At 34.7% G+C, this 26,794-nt stretch overlaps 1 protein-coding gene across 4 annotated transcripts in view; it reads right to left on the bottom strand.

Moving 5' to 3' along the window:
• The window catches only part of TMEM117 (transmembrane protein 117), a 487,518-nt gene that overhangs the window by 115,695 nt on the left and 345,029 nt on the right, over positions 1 to 26,794 (bottom strand). The gene's annotated exons all lie outside the window — the stretch shown is intronic.

Raw genomic sequence — 26,794 nt, 5'->3', positions numbered from 1 at the left:
CATAACTGAAGCTATGTTCCCTTTGACCAACATTTCTGCATTTCATATTATTTTTTATTTTTCCATAAATGTAACAAGTATAAATAATCTCCAGGTTTTCTGAATCTGCTTATTATAAAGATACAGGATTGAAATTATTCTAAAGAAGACTATGGAAACTAACAGTTATGACTGAATAGCAATGAGATGGGAACTATTTCCACGGAAATAATTCTGGCTCAATCTCAAAATATATGTGTATAGTATATATTCTATCTAAAATAGAAACACCATATTTTCTTATGGATTTCTTCCTTATTTCCTATTATCTTTCTGTTCTGGAGAAAAAGTTTCTCCTGCACGATGCGTTTTATCTCATCCACTAGAAACAGAGACCTGTAAGACACATGGTACTTGGGTTGGAGTAGCTGATTTAGAAAAGACAAAAATTCTCATTGGTGTGCAATATACTCTACTTGCCTCTCTTTTCTTTGCCCGGTGATGGGGCCTAGTAGATGGGCTATTTGAGGATTCAGTGAAGTAGCATATGCATAAGCATCTGGTGTATAATAGATATTTCATATATTCTTTTTGCTTTATGCAAAAAGGTTTGGATAGAGGTCATTTACTAGAGACAGACACCCATTCACAGGCCTGGAGAAGGGAAGACTAAGAGTAGAATGGGCTATTTATCTAAATAATGTCCAAGCTATAAACCTTTCTGAGAAAGAATGAAAGTCAAACAAATTATCATCACGTGGTAGGATTAGTAAACCAGTATCATGTAGAAACAATTGTGAATTTTTTAACATAATGAAAATGTTTTCAAGGCATTGATTTTTTTGAATAGAAACATGTCCTTCATTATCACAAATAATGCTATTTTCAGAAGCAGAAATCAAGTAAAATAAGAGCCCATGTTATTTTATATTTTTTAATTGTATCTGTAAATTCTTTTGGGGGGCTGTGACATCTTACTAAATTCTAATGCATTATCTTATTACTGGCCATAACTTTTGGTATAAAATCCAAGAATGCATAGTAATATAAGGTAGTAAAATTCCACATTGTATAAATCTACATCAAAATCCAGATGAAATACCCATGTATTATTTATAAGAGTAATTTCATCTGTGATTCTGATCAAATCATAAATAATGAGATGAGGATGAAAATGAAATTTGGCTTTATTGAAATATGTGATTGCATATTTCTTTCCTTTTCCCTATTTAAAAGGTTAAAACATGACATTTTAGGTCCACATTCAATACTAACTAGTGTAAGTATAATAATGAAATTTCATCTATCTGACCAACAGAGCTTTAAGTATATAGGCTGGATATGGCTGCAATTTTTTTAAAAAAGCAGAAATGCAATAAAGCATTCAGAAAAAAGTTCTATTCCTTTCAACATACATAGTTTGTTGTACATATATGTATAAATAAAATTCATATATAAATTTAAGTGTGTATAATGTATATATGCATCTTTGTATGTGTACATGTATGTGTATATATATACACACATTCACACACACACACATAGTGTGTGTGTGAATGTGTGTGTATTTAAAAATAAAAAGTTTTCCCCAAACTTCTGACCACCAATGATGTCCCTAACTAGTATTCCTGGTAACGTAACTGGAGTTATAAATGACTGATATGAGTAATTTAATGTAAAATGCCCTTGGGGATCTAAGGACTTGTCCAGGTTGGCTCTCTAAATCACGTGATCAACAGCTCACTTCACCAGCCAACAGTCTGTAGGTATCACCAGTGTATAGTAATGTATCCTTATTCTGAAATAGGAGAGGGCTGATTCTCAAAACTTATTTTCTATTTTAAAATTTTTTTAAATGCTCATAGAAAATTATAGAACAGTGTAGAATGGAAAATAAAATTGCTCCTATAGTAATTTGATGATTTTTCCTGCCAACAGTTTTTATTCTTTGGTTGTATTTCATTCCAGTATTTTCTCCATAGCTAGACATGCCTGTGTGTATGTATATGCGAGTGTGTGCACGTGTATGTGTGTGTCTATGCTTGCATGCTTGTGTGTGTTATGAAACTGTATCTTGCTTTGTCACTTGTTAAATTGTGGATTTTTTTTATCAGAAAACTTTATTATGATCCTTCAAAAACACTATCTCAAATAGCTCTGTAATATTCCTCAACACAAATTTATTTAACGTATCTGGACATTTAGTTGTAGTACATTCTAGAGCGTATATAACATCTAGTACTTTCTTAAGATGTACTCTTAGAAGCAGAATAATTACTGAAGCAAAGGGTATGACTGTTTCATGAGTACTTTCTATATAGTAAAATTCATTTCTTGGAAGACTGATTCAAATTGTACTCCCTCATAGCAGTGTATGAGAATGTCTATTCTCATCTTACCCAGGAGAAATGCTTAAAATCTAGGACAGTTTGATAGGCGAAAATGATATTTTGTAGTTTTCATTTGAATCTCTATGATCAATGACGAACGTGTTCATTATATTAGTTTAGTAGACATTTCTATGCATTTTTCTAAAATATTTGTCTATTTTCATGGGGTGCCTGGGTGGCTCAGTTGGTTGAGCTTCCGACTTTCATTCAGGTCATGATTTCACACTCGTGGGTTCGAGCCCTGCATCCGGCTCTGTGCTGACAGCTCAGAGCCTGGGGCCTTGCTTCGGATTCTGTGTCTCCCTCTCTCTTTCTCTCTCTCAAAATAATTAATATAATAATTATTATAAACATAATTAAATTAAATTAAATCATAATAATTAAAAAATTTTTAAAAATAAAATATTTGTCTGTTTTCAAAGTGTTTTTCTAGTTAACTATTTACTGAGGATATTAATCCTCTCCTTTTCATACTAATTGATATTTTCCTAGTGTGCCATTCATTAAATTTTTGGTTGTAACTGTTTTCTATCAAGAAAATATATATGTAAACATATTATGTGGTCAATATATCAATCTTTGTACTTGTGATTTTTTTCCTTCCTATGATTAGAAAACTGTTACAATTCTGAGTTTATCCACTTATATGCCATTTTAATCTATATTTCTCTTCTTTTGTTGTTTGTTTCACAGTAGTTATTATTGTTTTAATTGAGGTTTTCAGCCTGCCTTTATTTTTTTATTTTTTTATTTTTTTATTTTTTTTTTGGATCAAATGAGAAAGATGGAAACAAATGAGGGTCAAATTTTATTTTTTCCCCAAAAACATATTTTTTCCAAGCTCCTCTATTGACAACAAGATCTTTCTACATGGGTTTGTGATGTTTCTTTGATTGTGTCTGTGTTGAAAGTATGTGTGTAGGAAATGACAATACAGCATAGTGGCTTTCATGCGCATTCTGAAGCCACATTGGGTACCTGTGGATCTCCTACTTACTAGGGGGTGGCCTTAAGCAAATTACTTAAGTTCTGTGCCCAAGTTTTCTGAATGTAAATTGTAAATAACAATGTCAACCTCATAGAGATGCCATGAAGATGGCATGAAATAAGCATTCAAAGCACCTAGAGAATTTAGGTGCAATTTGCCTGCTGAATCGATCAACCCAATCAAGCATTCCCAGTCTCTAGTCTCCTGGAGACCACCACTTAGATCTGTCTGTGGGAACAGCAGCTCCTTACAACCAACATCTGAAAATCAGGAACTCTGCTTTTATAGTTTTCATTTGGGGGAGGCTCATTTAAATCTACCCCTACCCCACCTTCACCACACCCTGCCTCATTATTCACAGTAAAAAAATTGCAGGCCCCTTTAGCATAGTGTTTAACACAGCATCTGGCTCAACCCCCATTTCCAGCTTTTTCTCCATCTCTTGACCTGCTTCTGTTCCTTTCTGGTTTCAGTGTGTTAAGTGGATGGCCACTTCTCACCTTGAGGTGTTTCCTTAGGACAGAGTGAGCTTTGCATAAATCGTAGAAGGCTACATTTTAAGTTGATTATCCTGAACATCCTCTCCAAATACGGTAACAATTTCAGCACTATCTAATTGATTCTTTGATAAAAGATGTGCCTTTTGATTCTTGGGCTGATACCAGAATGTTTTAATTTTAATTGCATAATTAGAAAAAATAAATCAGGTCAAATATGTCCTCCCCCACCCACACATGCTCATCCTATTTATTAACGATTTATTACCCTTTTGAAAAAGTAATATTACAAAATATAAATGTATCAAGCCAATGTATTATCTACCTCAAATTTACACAATGTTATATGTCAATTATATCTCAATAAAATCAAGAAAAAAATTCTCACTTGTTTATTCCTTTCCTGTGTTGACAGGTAATTTTATTTAAAAAAAATTAGGAAAGTAATGTTAAACACGTACCATTTTAACCATAATTCAAAAAATGTACTGGTTCTTATACATTTGTATTTCAAACACCAGTAATGTTTTTAGAGGCTTAATGTAGAGAGGGTTGCTTTTTTCTTCCCCCTTTTCCTCTCCTCCTTCCCCCTTCTTCTTTTTCCTAATTAATTACTATCAGCAATAAAATCTTAATTCAAAAAAAATTAGGAAAGTAATGTTAAACACATACCATTTTAACCATAATTCAAAAAATGTATTGGTTCTTATGCATTTGTATTTCAAACACCAGTAATGTTTTTAGAGGCTTAATGTAGAGAGGGTTGCTTTTTTCTTCCCCCTTTTCCTCTCCTCCTCCCCCCTTCTTCTTTTTCCTAATTAATTACTATCGACAATAAAATCTTACTTCATAATCCTTATTGTTTTCATTCTGTTGAGGAACAATGAAATTTTTTTCATGGACAAGGGTGGGCCTGACTTTTCTTTAACATCTTTTAATGCCTACTCTGTGTCAAACACTGTTAGGTGCTTCCCACAACCTTGTGGGGAAAAAACAAAACCCTGCAGCTCAGAGGGTTAAATGCAATGCTCCAGGTCATTTGGCTGGAAAAAGGATTTCATCCCAGTGGAAATCAAGCCCATGTAAACAACTCAAATACTAGGAAATAATTCTATAATGTAAGAATAAGTCATGAGATGTGTGAAAATGAAGAGAAGGAATCCGGAATATATAAAAGTGATGGGGGAGGACTTCATAAAAAAAAAATGCCATTTAAGTTGAATCTTTGGATGTGAATAAAGCTTAACAGGTAGAAAAGGGAGGAAGGCCTTCGAGGCAAGGGTGAAGGATGGTTAAAGTCACCAGAGCAGTGCATGGTGAGCTTGTGGACTGAGGAGTAGATAGAGGGTAAACTGGAGTTTAGATGTGCTGAGAGCAAGAATCAGGAAATGGGGGGTAGAGCAGATGTTCTAAGGCTTTGAACACTTCTGAGAGGCCTGCAGGTTTTTGTTTTGTTTTGTTTTGTTTTTTCCTGTTAAGTGATGAAGCTGGAAGAGAGGGTGATGAAGGTGAAGTGAGGATGACCTCCAGTCGGGGTATCACCCCTCGAGAGTAAATGTTTCTGAGAGTGACCTAACCCGATCAGCATTTTAAGAGGCTAATAATGCTGGGTGCTTTACTTTGTTACCTACTTGTTCGTAACCTTGAAAATTTGTGCTTGACTTATCCGCAGATGGCTTTAATTCCCTTTTCTTTGGCCACCTAGAAGATCAGTTAGGACTGCTGGTACATTCAGCATCAGCTAATGAGATTATCCATTATATTCAATTATTCTGTGACCGAGGTTATAAAGCAATATATAGTTTTTAAAATCTACCTTACATCTGAAGGAACGAGCCGTAAAACATTTCCTCAGTATCTGGGACACTGGTCAAACTACACTTGGCCTCATGTTGCTATCACAGACGATTAAATGCCAGGTCTCAGGGGAGCTCAATCTATCATCTTACAACCACCCTTAGGATTTCCTCAGTATAAGAGCATCCAACCGATGGCCTTATGAGCCTTAAATGCCGGTGTCCTGAAAGAAGCTTTGAAAGCACAGAGCTTTCACAGCTCATAAATTGGCCATGACAGATCTGTCAGTAACCACCTTTTAAATGCCTCCCTGGGATTTCAGGTTTCCATTTTAGAAGGTCTGTTTTCATTTTATATCCAGTTAAATTATGGTGATGCTTTCGGCCTTTTCCTTTAATAATGTTGTAAATCTATTTCAAAGATGAATGCCTGGGCTTTGTAGTGCATCCATCAGAGTTGTCATTCACTCTGGAGTACCGGCTCTCATCCCCATAACACCACTCCTCCTTAGGATGAGATTGGACAGAATGGGGAAAGTGTTGGGACATCTACCAGTGCAATCATGTCACTGAGAGCCCTCTCAAAATCTTGACCCTCCTTGGATATTTTGCCTATTTTGCACATTACATAGATTCTAGTTGTTTGATAATTCCATCTCCTGCAGACTTCAGCTTAAAATAATGAATGAGCAAATTTGTCTTATGACAGATTATGAGGTAGTCTCCCACAAATGCTTAAATACAAACCCCCAGGAAGAGAACACAATGTTTACTGAGTATCTTTACATTCTATGTCATTAATAAAAGATTAGAGCATAGAAGAAAATATTACCTTCTCAGTTGGCTGTGCTTTTATTTTTCCCCAAAACACTTTATTTTTCAAAATTTGGTATCCAATGCGTGTTCATTTATTTTACACTTACAAAAGAAATCACCCACCCCTCTGCCCCATTTCCCCCAAAAGCAGTCCCTTTTCACCAAAAAGCTTTTTCATAGTTGATTGACTCAGTAATATTATAATAGCTCCATTATTCATAACGGCATAAAGTGCATCTAGTCACTATCACACAGACTTCTCTTTGTGAGAAAAAAGTAATGATCTGAAGATACAGATGACAGCAATAACATAAGTGAATTGTAATTTGAAGGACTAAATACCACTGCTGGGAGGAGACATGGGGGTTTCGTTAATGCTGGTACTTTTCCGTTAAATGGGCTGAAGATGGTCTGACATACTCTTTTAATGGTGCCAAATTTATTAATGAGGCAGTGTCAAGTACCTAAATGCTAATCCCAAACTCCTGTTCTCCCTCCTCTGCCTGTACTTCTTGAGATGATTAAAAGCAACCACTGTTTCTGAATAACTGTCAGTAAACGCTCTGTGCAGGGTACAGTGTATGCAAGGCCCAAGAATGTTTTTAGACCATCAAGCATCAGCTCACTGGAAGGTGCTGAATAAATTAAACCAAAAATATAAACTGCAGGTTGAAGTGTTTGAACCTCTCTGCAAACATTCTTCATACATATTTAATTGCTCCATTGGGACCGTTACTGTTTGGAGAGACTCCAGGCATTATTTCCATCCCATTAGTAAGCTTGCAGGGTGTCTACTCCTTAACCCAAAATGATTGATTCTGTAAATGCCTTCCCACTTACTGACCTGGACGTTAATTGAGTTTGTGTATAGATTAAAAGAAAAAGTGTGTTTTCAGAAATTGTTCAAACTATATTGCTGTCACTTAAATTCCTTGTAGCAGGAGAAAATGGCATGTCTAAATGATGACACTAAACGTCTTATCTGAATTGACTTTTTAAAACACAGTGTGCAGCAAACTAACTTACAGAAGCTGGAAAAAAGCAGTGAAAATAGATTTTTTCCATGCAACAGCCAGCGTTTTTTTTAAAAAAGGGAATAAACATTATGGATATATTAATATCTTATTCAGGCAGCTTCCAGCTCTCCTTCGTATGGTAAATGTATTATCGTAAGAAAACATAATTCTCTCCCTTTCTATTAGAGAAAGCTAAAACCCAGAATATCTACTCAAGGGAGAAAGCTAAGTATTTCTTAAGATCTTTTATAAACAGGCTTTAAAATGGTGAAATGTACATTACCCCTATTAACAAAGTAAAACTTCTACCTTCATACATAGGTCATTAAGATAAAGTAGAACTAATTGATGCTAACTTAATGTGACTCAGCTTGAGAAAAGGACCTTATAATTCTCATAGTTCTTAACCTCTTTGTTACCCTATTGACTGTGATCAAGTTAGAATTCTTAATCCCCCAGCTTAATACAGAATGAATGAAGAGGTCTCTACAAAAGGATGCACTAGTAATTGTTTAGACTCTGTACATATGAAGTTTCATGAATGCTATGCACATTGAATATGTAGTGCATTTCTTTTAAGTGGTCACTATCCATCCAAGAAGGTAAGCTAAGTTTGGATTATAGAGAATCCTGTTTTCCTGATCCTACCACCTTTTCCTCCTATCGATCATTCTAATATCCACCAACAGTGCTCTTGACTGAATCTCCATTAGTCCTCTGACAACACCATCCAGAATTCTTAGCAGCATTTCCTTAGTTTTCCCCCAAAACTGTTTTCCTTAAATAATTAAGTATAAAGAATAAATGGCTTGAATTCACTCATAATTAGTATTTAATCTAACTTTCTTAAACCTGAGAAAATACATAAACTCTTAGATTGCAATAATGCATAACAGCCCCTCCAGGGTTTCTCAGGTACAATTTTATGATTAACTGAGCCTGACCTTAATTCATACAAGATAATAACCTAGAAGCCCATTTCTATATATTCTGTCCACTTTGTGAAGATGTCAATTCTAATCTGACCTAAGCCTGATCATGCCTATTACTGAAAAGATAATGTACTAAAATATATAAGATAGATTCAAACTCAAAGATTGACACAAGAATATTAAAGACTTTTGATTTCTGAAATTATCTAGAGGTCATCAGAAAAACATAATTAGATGAGACGTGAGAAAAATATTGAAGAAATAAAAAAAGGGGGGGGATTTCTGTACTCTATGTGGGAACAAGAAAATCAAGGAAGAGAGAAATGCTGGTAAAAAGAGATTATATATATATATATTTTTTTAAATGTCAACAGAATTTTTTAAGTAACATAAATTCACTTTAAAATTCAAATAGATAAGGGGCGTCTGGATGGCTCAGTCAGTTGAGCATCCAACTTTCACTCAGGTCATGATCTCATGGTTCATGGGTCCAAGCCCCATGTCGGGCTCCGTATTGACAGCTCAGAGCCTGAAGCCTGCTTTGGATTCTGTGTCTCCCTCTCTCTCTGCTCTTCCCCCGCTCATGCTCTGTCTCTCTCTCAAAAATAAATAAACATTAAAACAAACTTTTTTAAAAATTCAAATAGATAAAGATGGGCAAAAATATCCTGAAAGTGAAAGAAAAGAATGGGGATTAGTCTTCAGATATGAAAATATATTACAAAATTTAACTGATTAAAATAATATAGTACTGGTGGAGAATGAAAAATATGCATCACTGAAGAAGACTAAAAATTCCAGAGATTAGTATATAATGATCATGGCATTTCAAGTTTGTGGGAGAAAAGATAGCTCCATTCAGCGAATGATAGGACTAGTAGATTGCCAGTTTAAAAAAAAAATAGGGGTAGGGGTGCCTGGGTGGCGCAGTCGGTTAAGCGTCCGACTTCAGCCAGGTCACGATCTCGCGGTCCGTGAGTTCCAGCCCTGCATCGGGCTCTGGGCTGACGGCTCGGAGCCTGGAGCCTGTTTCCGATTCTGTGTCTCCCTCTCTCTCTGCCCCTCCCCCATTCAAGCTCTGTCTCTCTCTGTCTCAAAAATAAATAAACGTTGAAAAAAAAATAGGGGTAGATTTCTTTCCTCACATTCTAAAGCCAAAGAAATTTTAGATAAATCAAAATCTTAAACACAAAGAAATGAAATTACAAAACTACCAGAGAAACACAAAAAACACTAAACAAATCTATGTGGTTTTTTTTTTCATCATCTCAGAGCAGGAGAGACTTTCTAATTATAACACAAATCCTAGAAGCCACAAACATAAAGACTGATAAGTTCAACTACATAAAAATAAAATATTCTGGGGGTGCCTGGGTGGCTCAGTCAGTTAAGCGTACAACTTCAGCTCAGGTCATGATCTCGCAGTTCGTGAGTTTGAGCCCCGCATCAGACTCTGTTGTGACAGCTCGGAGCCTGGAGCCTGCTTTGGATTCTGTGTCTCCCTTCCTCTCTGCCCCTCCCTTGCTTGCACTCTGTCTCTCTCTCGAAAATAAATAAACATCAAAAAAATTTTTTGTGAAAATAAAATATTCTGAATGGCAAGAAAAAGAAAGAGAAGCCCACCATCACTAAAAAAAAAAAAAAATTATCAATCTTACTTGAAATAAGAAAAATACAAATCAAGACTACAAAGGATCACCATTTTTTCAACCTATCAAAAGCAAGGATTACAAATGTTGAAAATATGCTGTGTTGGTAAATGTGCCTGATAAAACAGGAAATACTCCCACGCATTACTGGTGATAGTGTAATTTGGTGTAACTTCTAAAAGAAGCAATTTGTTAACACCTATCAAAATTAAAAATGCACATTCCTTTTAGCCCAATAATTACATTTGTAGTAACACATACTCAGCTTCATACAAATATGAAGTAATACATGTAAAAAAAGGTTCCCTGTGAACACTGGAAACATGTAAATGTGTATCAGTGAGAGTGGTTACATAAATTATAGTTCACCTATGCAATGTGGAAAGACCATCCAAAATACATTATTAAACAAAGAATTGTGCAGAATAGTGTCTATATGTTTCCACAACATTTGTATACAATAAACAAAAAGCAATAAAATATATACATGAATATATAAATGTACACACATACACATCCTTTCTGAAATGATACAAAACATAGCACTAGATTCTAGGGAGAGGAACTGAGTAGGAGAGGAGGGCAGGAGAAGATAGCAAAGGCCATCATTTGTTACAATCTGTTCCCCCTTCTTCCAGAGATTTGCAAGCACTTGGCAGCCAAAGCAAGAGAAGCCATATAACTGGATATGGGCCATCAAGATGTAAATTTAAGCCATATGTGCAACTTTTGAGATGTGCCCTCAAAAGAACAAAGATGTATGCTCTTAAGGACTCCTTTCCTCCTTCCCATAGGCTGGAATGTGAAGAATCAAACTGGATTTCCAACACCCATCTTGGCCTAGGAGTTAGAATGCTAAAGAGAGCAGTGCAGCACATTATATAAGGTGGTCGGGATTCTGGACAACTGCCCACACCTAAGCCTATGGTACTCTTAGGTTTCGATCACTCTCAGTTAAACATGATCCTAACGTGTTTATCTTCCTCTCAGGTAGAGGAAGATTCATTTTTGCCCAAATATATTTTCACTTGACTTGAATTTTGCTTCACGTGGACGTGTTTCTATTCAACATAACTTCAATATGTTATTTTAAATAACATGATAGAATGTTGTTTTATCAGATGGAAAGCAGAAATTATCAGTGTCTACTTGGCTTCTGTCTTTTGTGAATCGATAGCAATCTTTAAAATTTTGACAAAGACATATGAAGTATCTCAGACACTTGTAGAGTCAAAGCGTAAAATACCACCTCTTTTATATTAGTCTTCAGTTTTAAGTATGTATATGTATGGATGCATATGTGTGTGTGTCTCTGTGTAAGACTATATCCTAAAATACTGAGCATCTAGTACATAAGCTATACTGGTATTGTTGACTTGCTTTGATAAACTTATGGAGGAGAGAAAAAAAACAACCAAAGGTATGAAGAGCATCAAATTTTCCAATTTCCAAAGTCACATTTTACACCTTTGAAAACAATATGCTGATAAATTTAATGCCACCCACTGGAAAACTTCTATAATGGATTATTGAACAAATTAGGACTATGTAGGTTAAGAATGGAAGTCACTAAGAGCCAAAACCAGTTCAAAAAGAACAAGTAATACAAATTAACAATTCCTGTTCTGATGAGGCGTTTACTTTTGATAAATGAGAGTAATGTTGTTTCAGGGAGCATCTTAATTTCAGTGTATTTGGTAAAATCTTCTGATGGAACAATCTTTATGCTAGAGGTAGAGTTTGTAGTTGTTGCATTCCCATTCCCCAAAAATGGTAAATAGCAAGAGCCATGATGCTCGCCTGGGTGGGTGGGGGAGGAGAGCAGTAGTATCAAGTTGCCAGGTCTGTGTTCCACCTTACTCTGTTCATCATTTTCATTGCTATTTAAAAGAAATTAAGAAAATTTGCTTTTTGTGTCTAAAAAAAATGAAAACTGTAACACTCTGAATGACAAAAAATCATGACTTGAGAAGGTTGTGGCATGCTGGAAAAGCTGAGAATAATAGTCTTAAACTAGGAATAAATAAGGAAATACATATAACAGAGCAAATTTAAAATCCTACAGTAGGATTCAAAAAGGGGAGACCCATACAAATGTAGATATTTTTGCTAGTAAGCTCAATTTGAATGCAAAGTGTTGCCCTCTATCAAAATAATCTAAAGTAACTTCAGACAGAAATTTAAAAAAAATACAGTATCTAGGAGAAAAGAAAAAGAATGATTCAGATGATAAGATTGCACGTGGTGCATGATGATCAGTTGAGTTCATTTGTCGTAAAAGATAGTCTAACCAAATTGAAGCCAGTTGAATATGTCAGTAGGATCCAGAGTTGAGCTTCAGAGATTAGTAGAAACTCATACCTCTGTCTTTAGCTATTACAAGACTGACTATTGATGAGTTGTAATCAGGTTGGATTTTTATAATTACATATGTATTAAATGATTAGATCTAGGAAAATGGGAACCCACTGCTTGCCTGCTTCCTCCTTCTCTCCTTCCTTCCTGTCCTCTCTTCTACAAATGCTTCCTGAGTGTTACTGTTATGTATAACTATATTGGCACTTGAGATACAAAAACTCTACGTAAGAGCCCCTCTCCTTATGTACTTACATTCTTTGCTTCACTACTCAACACTTAACCCTCTTGCCTGGGCTCCATATCTTACAACTTTTCTTATAAATACTATGCTACAAAATATACACATTTCTTCTTATCTGTAATTTCTTCACTTTTATTTTTAAAGCAATGTGAAAGTTTAAGCGTATTCCACTGGTGAAGTAAAACCCATAACCATATATAAAGAATTACTTGCATGGCTGTTTTTTCTCACCAGTCTAGAGAGAAGTTCAGTGCCCTGTTCACGGTACAGCATTCTGCATACATCAGTGCTCAGTAAATATCTGCAGATATCACTGTTTTGTTTGATACAGTTTCAATGAATACAGAAATAACATTTCTGTATGTGTGTATTTAAAATGCATGAACTTATTTTCAGTGTCCTATTTACAGAACATTCGTTTACTTATTGAGCAGATATCTATTTAATGTCTAATTGTATGCCATGAATTGTACTGAATAATGATAATTAAATGATAAAGAATTAGCTATAGTTCCTGTCTTCAAGGAGCTTGCCAAATAATGGGTGTTTATAAATAAGTATAAATTACAATGTAGAATGTGTGCTGTAATAGAGAAGGAAAACATTCTATGAAAACAAGGAAAGCCATTTAAACAATATTTGAAGTCCTAGGAAGGCTTTACTAGAAAAATGTCTAAACTGAGTCATAAGAGTAAGAAAAATTAAGCAGATGAAAAGTGACTGTTCCAGGCAGATGTAATTTTTAGGTTTCAGCATTAGGTAATAGGTAACTAGGAAATTTAAATCAAACTATGGCTGAAAAACTAAAAAGCCTGGGTAATGTATAAAAGCAATATGCTTTAAAAGCATCAAAGTTCTAACAAGGTAATGGGAATTACTGGCACAAAATACAAAAGAAAGATATTCCAGACAGGTAAACCTTCCAATCAAAGCTGGTTTTACTTAGAAGAGGTCTCACAAGCAATTCTGACTTGAAAACCTTGAGCAGTTCATGATTCAGAATGAAAGCCTAGTCACTCACAAGGGTGGGGACTCTGATAGATCAGCCCTGGCATTAAGTTGGGAACATGATACACCCTTAAGATAGAGTGAACTGTTAAAATAGCCTCTGCATGAACTCCCATCCCAGCTTCCTTACTTCATTCTGGGTAGTTCCTGATACGTCAAGCCTTAAAAGTGTATTGAGAAAGATCTGAAGCACATAGCAGAAGAAATAAACAAAATCACTCTGAAGAATGAAACAATCATCTTAAGCCTTAAATTATTCCTATAGTTTTTCAGATACAAAATGTCTATTACAGAGACAATGTATGTATGCCCAGGGTATGTAAGGAAACAAGATATTAAGAGTGAGAATCAGTTGGGGTGCCTGGGTGGCGCAGTCGGTTAAGCGTCCGACTTCAGCCAGGTCACAATCTCGCGGTCCGGGAGTTCGAGCCCCGCGTCGGGCTCTGGGCTGATGGCTCAGAGCCTGGAGCCTGTTTTCGATTCTGTGTCTCCCTCTCTCTCTGCCCCTCCCCCGTTCATGCTCTGTCTCTCTCTGTCCCAAAAATAAATAAAAATTGAAAAAAAAAAATTTAAAGAGTGAGAATCAGTAGAAACAACATAAACATTGACTCAAAATACTGAAATATGAGAATTATCAGATGCAGATCATTAAACAACTGTTTACTATGTTCTAGGAAATAAAAGTTAAAAAAATAAACCTCAAGCTTTAAAATTTCAAGAGGGAGCTAAAAAATATTTAAATGGCATGGCAAATTTGGAAAATAAAATCAAATAGATATTCTATAAATAAAAATGATGACTGAAACTAAAAACAGGATTAACAGATTAAGGAGAGAACTAAGTGAAATTAAGTCAGAGGAAAAGAAATGCCACATGACTTCATTCATATGTGGAATTTAAGAAACAAAACAAATAAGCAAAGAAAAAAAACAACAATGACAGAGACAAACTAAGAAACAGACTCAACTATAGAGAACAAACAGAAGTTTCTCAGAGGGGAAGTGGATAAAGGGGTGGGTAAAATAAATGATGGGGATTAAAGAGCACACTGATCATGATGAGCACTGAGTAATGTACAGAATTGTTGAATCACTTATTATACACCCTTAACTTATATAACACTGTATGTTAACTATACTAGAATTAAAATTTTTTAAAACTTAATAAAAAAAGAAAAAAAAAACTAGAAATAGGCCAGAAGAACCTATTAAGAATTTAACATAATGAAATCACTAATGTGAAAAGATATATGCACACCTGTGTTCACTGCAGCATTATTTACAATAGTCAAGATGCAACCTAAGCATCCACTGATAGATGAATGGGTAAAGAAGATGTGTTATATATACACGATGGAATATTACTCAGCCGTAAAAAAGAATGAAATCTTGCCATTTGTGACAACATGGATAGACCCCTGAGTGCAATATGCGAAGTGAAATAAGTCCAAGACAAATATCTCACGATTTCACTTATATGTAGAATCTAAAAAACAAAACAAAGAAAACAAAACCAACCCAGACTATAATATAGAGAACAGATTGGTAGTTGCCAGAGGGAAGGGGATTGGGGGGGGGGGAGCGTGTAGGGGACAAATGAAAAGGGGGTCAAGAAGTATAAACCTCCAGTTACAAAATAAATAAGTCATGAGAATGTAATATATAGAATAGGGAACATACATCAATAACACTGTATTAACTTTGTAAGGTGACAGATGGTAACTATACTTATAATTGCGACCCTTTCCCAATTTACACAAATGTCAAATCTGTATTATACACCCAACATCAATATAATATTTTATGTCAATTATACTTCAGTAAATAAATAAATAGAAGAACAAAACATGGTGAACCAAAATGGTGAGGGAAAGAAACAGAAGTAAGTTTGGATATAGTAAGAAGGTTTCATATGCATTTGATTGGCAAACCAGATACAGAAGTGGAAGAGAATAGCAATGCCAATATATGAAAAACATAGAAGTTAAGGAATTTCTAAAACTGAGGAATGAAACCAATCTAACTGGGGTTTTTGTTACTAACAGACCCAAACTTAAAGGATTAATAAAGAACTTACTTCAAGTAGAACTAATGATGTAAAATGATCCCAAGGGAAACATAGATGAAGAAAAGAATACAGAAAAATAAAGCAAATTGGGAAGAGTAAAGCAGTTATATGAAATTTTGAGAAGGATATATTTCTTAAAATTCTTACAGTAACATTAACAGAAGTAAAGCCAAGTTTATAACTTTCATACTTATAGGAGAAACTAAATAAAATGGTGGAAAAATACTGATCCAACCAGAAAAAAAAAAAAGGCAAAAAGAATCAAAACTAAAGTACAAATTTAGATGGTAGATTTAAACCCAAATATATCAGCATTTACATTAAATGTTCATGGACTGAATGGTCTAGTCAAAAGGAAAAGATTTTCAGATTGTATTTTTAAAAATTTATGTGCACTTACAAGAGCCATCTAAACCATAAAGATGCTAAATTGTTGAAAGGAAGTAAGTGGAAAAAATACATACCCATGACAACAAAGAACAGTTGTTTCTACATCATTACCAGATAAAGCAGACTTTACAGACAAAAAGCATTTCCAGAAATAGAGAATCACTATATAATACAACATTTATATGGTATAACATATACAACACACAAATATATGACACATAAATAGAACAATTAAAAAATTGTATGCACCACTAAGATTTCATCAAAATATTAAAATGAATTGTTAGCACATTAAAAGGAAATAGACTCTATAATTACTGGGTTTTTTTTAACATAACTACATATTGGCTCTTAATAACTGAAACAAGGAGACAAAAATATCGGTAAAAGTATAGAATTCAATATAATGAATAAACTTGACTTAAAGAACATATGAGAAAACTATGTACTTGCAAAATATAGAATACACATTTTACAACATGTCAGAAGATTTTCAAACTGTGACCATATATAAAATTGTAAAATATGTCGTGACAAATTTCAAAATGTTGAAATTGCAAAGTATGCACTCTGACCAAAATTAAATTATGCTAGAAATCAATAACAAATAAATAACTATAAAAATAGTCATATATAACTAAAGCAATACTTAGAACCCCAAGTCATATATTAGAAAAGAAGTTTGCCTGTAATGAACTGAGTGTTAATTTCAAGATGTTAGAAAAAGAAATAGCAAAATATGTAGAAAATTAGGGAAAAAATAAGAACAAAAATTAATGAAAGAAAAGAAGCTACAATTGAGAGGGTCAACAAAAATAGTTCTTTGAAAAGACTAAATAAAATTGAAAAACTATAAAGAATGAGAAAGAAAAAATAGCTGCGCATAACTAATCTCAGGAATGAAAAATGAACCATGGCTACAAATTCTGCAGAGCTTAAAGATACAAAGAGAAGACTGAGAACAAGTTTATGGCAATAAATCTGAAAATGTAGACAAACTGGACAAATGCTGAGAAAGGTATAATTTATCACAACAATTTAAGATAAAAATTAAATGGTGACTATAAATCCCTCTATTATAATTAAGGAAAATGAATCATTTATAAAAAAAATATTCTTACAGAAAAATCTCTAGATTAAAATGTCTTCATTGGGTTCTGCCAAACATTCAATAAATAATTCAATAAATAAATAATTCCAGTTTTATACAAATGCTTCCCAAGAACAGAAAAGGAGTACACAATCCCCAATTTACTCTATGATGCCTGAATATATACATGAGAGCAGAGTTAGAAAAAAAAATACAGGCTGATAGTGCATTTTAAACTAGATGCCTTTAGAAACCTTTAGAAATCTAAAGAAATATTAGCAATTGAATCCAGCACCACAGAAAAATTAAACACATTACTAAAATGTTGATACCAGATTATGCAGCTTATTTCAATATTAGCAAATTAATCAACATACTGGGTGTTCATAAAAGCACTGTTAATAATGATAAAAACTTGGAAGCACCCCAAATGTTTCTCAAAGTGAGAACAACCAAATAAATTCTGTTATATTCACACAACAGAATTTTAATCAGTAGTCAAAACAAATGAATTGTAAGTACCTGCAAAAACATGGGTAAATTTTAGCAATATAACATTACGTGAAAAGGTAGGTGCCACCATGATATCCTTTTCATAAACACAAATAAAAAAACATAATAAAACGTTTTAAACAGAAAATAAATACTTTTGATTGGGTAGGCAGGGAATGAAATGGAGGCAGGTCATGTTAGTGTCAATTACTGTGAGTGACACAGCTATTTCTAGCATGACAGTGCTACACGTAACTATTGTATTAAAAAGTTAACTGAAACTGGGGCGTCTGGGTGGCTCAGTCGGTTAAGCGTCCGACTTCAGCTCAGGTCACGATCTTGCAGTCCGTGAGTTCGAGCCCCGCGTCGGGCTCTGTGCTGATGGCTCAGAGCCTGGAGCCTGTTTCAGATTCTGTGTCTCCCTCTCTCTCTGCCCCTCCCCCATTCATGCTCTGTCTCTCTCTGTCTCAAAAATAAATAAACGTTAAAAAAAATTAAAAAAAAGTTAACTGAAATAATTAAGTGAATTCATAATGTGAGCATTAACGAACTAGAGAGGAGACAGTGTCCTGAATCAAGAATTATAATTAATCTAATTCTGTGTACCTGAGATTCAAAAAAATGTTTTAAGAAAAAGAAAATCAATGTCATCACTGCATTAACTGAAATATATCATGGTATGACTCTCTCCACAGAGGCAGAAAATCTTTTTCTGAAGCAAACTAACAATGGAAAGAAAATTATTAAACTAATAAAGGCAAACCACAAATAAACCCACTGCAAATATCACACTTAATAAAGACATTAGAAATCAGAAACAATTCTCCTCATTTCTACTGAAGAGTTGATTGATGGTTTCAGCCTACATGGTAAGATGAGAAAAAGATACAAAAGGCATAAGAACTGAAAAAATTAAAGACAAAACTGCAATTATTCACAGAAAATATGATTAGTAATAAAATTCAAATAAATTGCATATAAATCAGAAAAATTAGAAAGAGAATTTACTAAGCTTGCTGATACAAGATCAATATATAAAATCTCGTTTTGTCTTCTGTACTGGCAAAAGTTAGAAAATAAAACAATAAAAAAGACTATGATTTACGAGAGAATCCCCAAATACCAAGTGCCTAGTAATATATCAAACAACACATCTATCGGGAAAATTATATAATTTACTGAGAAACATTAAAGAAGATCAAAATAAAGAGAAATGTACCCTTGTTCAAAAATTGGAAAATTCAGATTGTTAAAATGTGAACTGTTTGCAAATTGGTCTACAATTTCAGTAAAATTGCAATCAAATTCCAATTTCATTGGGGAAGTTGATATGCTGATATAACCAGAGCTACTCATTAAAGCATGCGTAAACCTTGCAAACACAATTACGAGTGAAGAAGGAAATAAAGAGCATAATTATATAAATTTAAAAATGAGGAAGAACTAAAGCATACTGTTTAGGAATTCATGTGAAATTGGTAAGACTCTACAGAAAAGCAAGGAAATAATCACCACAAAGTCTGAATAGTGGTTAGCTTGTATGTGGGGGGGGGAAGGAGATGAGGAGGGTATAATATAAAGGAGATACTGGAGGGTCTCTGGGGATATTGGCGGGATTTTCTTTCTTGACTTAGAAGATAAACAGGTGTTCACTTTATCATTACTAATTATATAATACATTATGTGTATGTCTTTCTCTCTTTTATGCTTTATTTCACAATTAAAAAAAGAAAAAGCTTTAAGTGCTCCAGACGGAGGGGTAAAATGAATAAAGATCCAAAGGCAAGTGATAGTGTCAAGCCATCTAAGAATCAGACATTTATTAAGGCTATAGCTAAGAGTGTCAAGAAGCTACAGGTGGGAAGTCATGTGAAGAGCCAAGCAGAAGTTTCATAATACTGACTTTGAAATCCTATTAAAATTTTTGGAAGTTACCATAAAAGCCATCTAAAGGGGGAGCCATTGAAAGACTTTTTAAACAAGGCAGGCATTTTATTCTGGCTTTTGAGCAAAGAATGGATTAATAGAGGACAAGGAAGTAGGCAGGAAGATAAGTTAGGGAGCTGTTGTTGTATTTCAGGAGAAAGAGGGTGATCATCTGAAATGGGGGAAATGGCAGAAAGGATAGCAAATAATGGACAGATCCCATAGTTACAAAAAGAAAGAATTTTCAGGACTTGGAGGAAACAGCAGAATTGAGGGGAAAATAATGAGGGGAGTTTCTGGGACAGTCAAGATGAGATATCTAGTAGACAATATAGGCTCATCATCCATTTGGTACATATTTATTGAGTGTCTACTGCTCTGGGCACTGAGTGAAAACAGAGACCCTGATGTTATGAAACTTCTATAAATCGAAAGCTCAGGTAAAAGCCATGACAGAGAAAGAATTCAGAGCCATCATTTGCTTTACACTTCACGTTTCTGGAATATGAAAATTATTAGAGAATAAAACTAACTTTCTGTAAAGCCGGAGCATATGATTCAGTAAACTGCATAAACAGCAAGCTGGAAAAGTGGATATTTTAGTAGGATGAGGAAGCAAAATTAACTTTTAAACCCAGGTTGATCATCCTTTAAGAGAAAGAAATGGGTGTCTGCTCCTGCACTTACTAGCTACCTGATATGGAGCAATTCACGAACCACTCTCAACCTGCCTCCTCGTGTACAAAACTGGGATAACAATACTATTTCACAGAGCCTATATGCTAGTTCAATAAGTAGCATAAAAATACCTTGCTCAGGTCATAATAGGGGCTTTGAAACTGAATTTGAATCTGAAATGAGGATAATAGAATACTTTTAGATAATATATGGGAAGACACGCCATTAGCAAATACATCAGGAATGTGACTGCAGAGTTAAGTAGCTCACAAAATCGAACAAAGGATTTTTTAAATATAAAATTAGTTCGGTGTATGTTATTTTAATAAGTAAATTATTCCATTGATTTGTGTGTTGAATGTGGTTCTATATTAAAAGTATTAGAATAAAGAGTAACGTTTTCCCCTAAAATCTACACATGTAATCCACAATAAATTTTCTTCCAGTGTAGTTAAAACTAACACTTGTTAAGTCTTACCACTTCAATTATGGCTCCCAAAGGTTACTTTAAACAGTGGAAATTGGGGAAAATGTGAGCATACCTATTGTCTCTACCAGCTTTACAAAACAAAGAGGGAAATTTGGGGTATCCCAGGGATTAGAGACAGTCCAGAGATGGTTTTTAGAAAAGCAAAACATGGGTGTGTGCGGGGAGAATCCAGAAGTGAGTTGCTCCAGATTCCCTGTGCATTGTGCATGAGCTATGCTATATGTTCTTTCCTCCAGCTTAGCATATCTGGCTCAATGAGCACATGTTCCTCTCTGTCAACTCTGTACTAGGAACTGTGACCATGTCTCAACCAAATGGAGGTCATGGTAATATGACTCTACCCCCTCATAAATGCAGTTTGGGTTTTTGGTTTGGTTTGGTATTGATTTGCCTAAGGTAAATCGATCTTAAATAAGTGAGGATGTTTCATCAATATCTTCAATATGGTGTTTAATAGGCACCTCCACTTAACATTTAATATTTCATTGTTCAAATCAGAAACTTTCTTTCTCTGATAATCAGTCTATTTGACACAATAACCTGGGTGTTAAATAGACACCTGTCCAAAGGGAAACCTTGATTCTCATCTCCAAATCTATTCCTCTGCCAATTTTCCATTTCTAAATGGCATCATCATCTGTCCAGGTGCTCAAGGCCCCATGTTACAGGTCATCTTTGAAGCATCTTTATCTCTTACTCTTCACTATTTTCCCTTCAAGACGTATTTGGAATTTATGTACACCTCTCCATCTGTACCATTACTATTTTGGCCCAAGCCAACACCATGTCTTACTCAGATCATTGTTTTTCATATTGCCTTTCTACACACTCAGTAGAAGAACTACAATTTCACAATGGCTTCCTGCTATAGTCCTTAGGGTGGTACAAAAGGCTCCACACCACAGTTTGCCCCCTAATGCCCTTGGACCTACCTAATTCCAAATGACCCTCCAATTTTTTCACTTCCTACAAACTACACTGGCCTTATTTCTGTTCTTGTAACATGTCAAGCTTGTTCCCACCTCAGGGCTTTTGCACTAATCATTTCATCTGCATGTAATACTTTCTTCTAGAACTTTATATGGCTGGTTCCTTGTCATTAGCCCTCTAACAAAGTACCCATGGGAATTTCCCTTGCCACACAATTTAAAGTGTCCTCTTGGGGTCCCCACAGGGCTTTATCTTCCTTAAGGTAAAAATCATCATGGGCTTTTTGTTTGTTTTTGTCTGTATAACCCCACCACAGTATAAACGGCAGGTCCTGACAGGAGGCACCTTACCTGCTTTTTTCCATATATGTTCAGTTTCTAAAGCAGTGACTAACACATAACAGGTAACAAGTAACTTTTGTCAAATTTGTCAATAACCCCATCCTGTCTAAAACATCAGCAAATTCCATGAGTTTTCCTCCTAAAATACATGTAGAAACAATCTACAGCTTTTCATCATATCTGCTTTCTCCATAGTCTAAATCACAAATCTCTCTCTCAAGGGAGCCTCCAGCGTCCTCCTAATTGGTCTCCCTGCTTCTTTCAGCAGCCAGAGCAATCTTTAAAAAATGTAAATGAAAGCATATCATGCATCTACTTAAAACTGTTCATGGCTTTCCGTCCCTATAAAACAAAATCTCAATGCCTAAGATGCTCCAGCCTCTGACTTCCCACCAACGTCGCCATATCACCTCCTCCTTCACGCCAACTTCTGCTATCTAACCCTACTTCTCAATTAAACTTTCTGGATCTCAGATTCTTCAGCTGTAAAAATAGTATTCTGGGAAGGCATAGCATAAGAAGCTACATGAACACTTACTGGACACTTGCTGTGTGCCAGGAGCTGCTGGGCCCTGGGAACAGAAATCTGAACAGGCATAGTTGCTGCCTTTGAGAAAATCAACACATAAGTAAACAAACTACATTACACTGCAGTGAAATCTGTAACACAGGGAAAGCTGAGTGACATGAGATCAAATGGTGCTGAATCTCCTGGCAGAGCCTGGGAAGGCTTCACAGAAGAGGAGACAGTGTTCAAAAGGTGCTTTATACATTCTAAAGCACATTGGAAATGCAGAGTGTGTAAATTAGCATTAATGTCCAAATAGAGAAGGAAGTATGAGGTTTGTTTTCAGTAACATCTATTCCACCTTAACACATGATTAGACAGAAAAAGCTGTTTGAGTAAACTGAATTTCTAGCTGACTTGAAAAACCATTTTGTTTCAACTTGAAAATATTTCTAAAATTTAATAATATAGTCCTTGTGTTTATGTAAGTGCAATAGACTAAACATGATTGAATCTTTTTTCATGACTGTAAATAATAAAGTGCCCCAGGGTCATGTTTCTTCAAATCAACTACCGCTGTGACTCTGTAATGCAAATATTGAATATGTGGGAGATTGGGCATAACATGTAATGAACCAAAGGCATCCAGGTCCTAGAAATTGCCTTTGTAAAAATCCATGGTATCAGATTGTTTTTGTATTATTTAACTCTTTATTATTTTTTCTTTTTTATTATATTATAATTGACATATTATATTAATATCAGGTGTAAAACATAATGATTTGATACTTTTATACATCATGAAATGAGCATCATAAGTCTAGTTACCATCTGTCACCATACAAAGCTATTACAACATTATTGATAACATTCCTTATGCTGTACATCACATCCCCATGATTTATTTATTTTATGACCAGAAGTTTGTATGTCTTTTTAAAAATATTTTTTAAGGTTTATTTATTTTTGAGAGAGAGAGAAAGAGAGAGAGACAAAGCATAGGCAGGGGAAGGGCAGAGAGAGAGGGAGACACAGAATCTGAAGCAGGCTGCAGGCTCCAAGCTGTCACAACAGAGCCTGATGCAGGGCTGGAACTCATGACCCATGAGATCATAACCCGAGCCGAAGCTGGACACCTAACTAACTGAGCCACCCAGGTGCCCCTAGAAGCTTGTACTTCTTAATCCCTTATCTAATCTACGCATCACCCCCCACCTCCCTCCCCTCTGGCAACCACCAGATTGTTCTCTATATCTATGAGTCTGTTTCTATTTTGTTTGTTCATTTGCTTTTGTTTTTAGATTCTAAATATAAGTGAAATGATAAGACACTTGTCTTTCTCTATTTCATTTAGCATAATGCCCTCAAGATGCATCCATGTTGTTGCAAAAAAGATTTCATTCTTTTTCATGGCTGAGTAATATTCCATCACACACACACACACACACACACACACACACACACACACACCCCACATCTTCTTTAGCCATTCATCTATCAATGGACACTTAGGTTGCTTCCATATCTTGGCTATTGTAAATAATGCTCTAATGAAAATAGGGGTGTATGTATCTTTTCAAATTAGTGTTTTTGTTTTCTTTGGATAAATTGCCAGAAGTGGAATTGCTAGATCATTTCTATTTTTAATTTTTTGAGGAACCCCCATACTATTTTCCATAATAGCTGCACCAATTTACATGACCACCAACAGTGCACAAGGGTTTCCTTTTCTCCCAATAACACTTGTTATTTCTCATCTTTTTGATAATAGCCACTCTGACAGGTGTGAGGTGGCATCTCATTGTGGTTCTAATTTGCATTTCCCTGATAATTTAGTGATGTTGACTATCTTTTCATGTGCCTGACGGCCATCTGTATGCCTTCTTTGGGAAGATGTCTATTTAGGTCCTATGCCCATTTCTTAATCGATTTTTTTTTATTGAGTTGTAGCAGTTCTTTATATATGTTATCAACCCCTTATTGGATATATATTTGAAAGAATCTTCTCCATTTAGTAGGTTGCCTTTTCATTTTGTTCCTGTTTTTTTTCCCACTGTGCAAAAGCTTTTTAGTTTGATATAGTCCCATTTGTTTACTTTTGCTTTTGCTACCCTTGCCTGAGGAGACATATAAATATATATATATATATATATATATATATATATATACACACACACACACATATATATATATATTACTAAGAATAATGTCAAAGGTAACTTTATTATTAAAAAAACATTAATTGGGGATTGAGACTAGGTGCACTGATTTCTGTTATTTTTATATTATACAAGTATGTTCATTTGCTAGAGTTGCCATAACAAAGTACCACAGACTGAGTGGCTTAAGAAACAAAAATTTAATCTCTCTTAAATCTGGAGGAGAAGTCCAATATCAAAGTGTTGACAGAGTTGAGTTTTTTCTTCTGAGGCCTCTCTCCTTTGTCTTCTCCCTGGGTCTTCACATGGTTTTCCCTGTGTAGCTATGTCTTAATTTATTCTTCTGATTAGGACATTGGTCATATTGGATTATGCCCCACACTAATGACCTCAGTTTAATTTAATTACCTCATTAATGACCCTGTCTTCAAATATAGTTAAATGTTGAGGTACTGGGGGTTAGGAAATAAACATATGAAGTTCAGAAGAAAATATTCAGTTAGTAACAACATGTATATGATATTCATATTATATTTATACATTTATCATATATTACAAATAACATACATTATATAATATATATTGCTCTATCTATATATGTGTGTATATATGTGTGTATGTATATATATAAAAATGCTTCTTGCAGGGGGCCACATTGTTTTGTTTTGTTTTCTGTTTCTTTCATTAAACACTTAGAGTGTTAGGTAAATGTAGAATCTTTAAACAGTATGATGAGGTAAAGCAGACATATGTATGGGGGTTTAAAACTTTTTATGACATTAGTTAGGTAAATCTGTCTTTCCTCCTGTATATAATAGGAATAATAACATCTAGGTCATTGGATTTTATAAAAGTTAGGTGTGATAATGTATTTAAAACAGCAATTATAGTAGAGAGTATCAGATATATTAGTACCCTTCTCCCTTCCCCCAGTCAAGTCTACGAACTTTAACCAATTGCGGGTAAAACTTTACCATAGAACATTCCTATAATGTTGATAATCAAGGGTAGCTTAACTGGAGTCTTCTACAGCTACGACAGATTTACAACAAGCAATGATGCTCAGTATCCAATTCATTAACCTCAGAGACCTGTGGTTAGCACTATAATATTCTGCATAGAAAAATTATACTGTGGTAAAGTCAGCAATGAAGATATGTATATACTATAATTGCTTTAATGGAAACAAATAATGAAGTGTGTATATAATATAGGTGTAAAATTAGAATCTACTTGAAGATGATAGGATAGGATAGGATAGGATAGGATAGGATAGATCATCTTAGCATCTTATGCCAAAAGGGAAAAAATCAGCTCATTTATTCACAAGGGAAAAAAAAAAACCACACTCAATTGCCTTTGATAGTTTCAACCTTGGCAACATTCTGTTCTTTTAATTCCAGCAACTCTATCACTGTGCTATTTTTGCAATGCAGCTAGGGTAATTTAAATGTACGCCAAGTACATTTTAATGTAATTTCATGGCAGTTTTTTGGCCTGTCATTTATTTCCTCTTTGTGATACTCAAATTTCATTTCATTAAGTACTAAGTTACTTCATGGTATATTACAAGAAAATTCCAGCCAGCTATATTTTTGAAGTGTAAGGGGAAACCTAAAAGTGGTCTGTTCTTTCTCAATATGGATTAAACATACAAAGTATTTTCTTTGACATATAGTCTTTGTTCCCTTCCCTACCCCAAATTTACTGCTCCATGAAAAGACACATGAAAACACTATACTCAAAAAAAAGACAGCATGCAGTGATTCTACCTCACCAAAGCTCAAGTATGAATAAATCACACACATCATGGAGCACTGAGCTCAGCATTCCCATCCTTGTAAACATAGGAGAGACTATATGCTCGGTAGTATAGGTGGCTGGTCTACCTCAAGTTTCCAGAAGACAGTTCTAGGGAAATATGATAAGCGGAGGGCTGAGAAATACAGAAATGAAGCGGGCCTGGGGAGAACAAAGCTATAGTGATTTTTTGAAATTCTCTATTTACCATACAATGACAGCTCCACTCATTGATTTATCATAGCAAATTGCA

This window comes from Prionailurus viverrinus, chromosome B4, assembly GCF_022837055.1.
Source record: "Prionailurus viverrinus isolate Anna chromosome B4, UM_Priviv_1.0, whole genome shotgun sequence".
In the NCBI taxonomy this organism is placed as follows: domain Eukaryota; kingdom Metazoa; phylum Chordata; class Mammalia; order Carnivora; family Felidae; genus Prionailurus; species Prionailurus viverrinus.
This window is presented reverse-complemented; position numbering and strand designations above follow the sequence as displayed.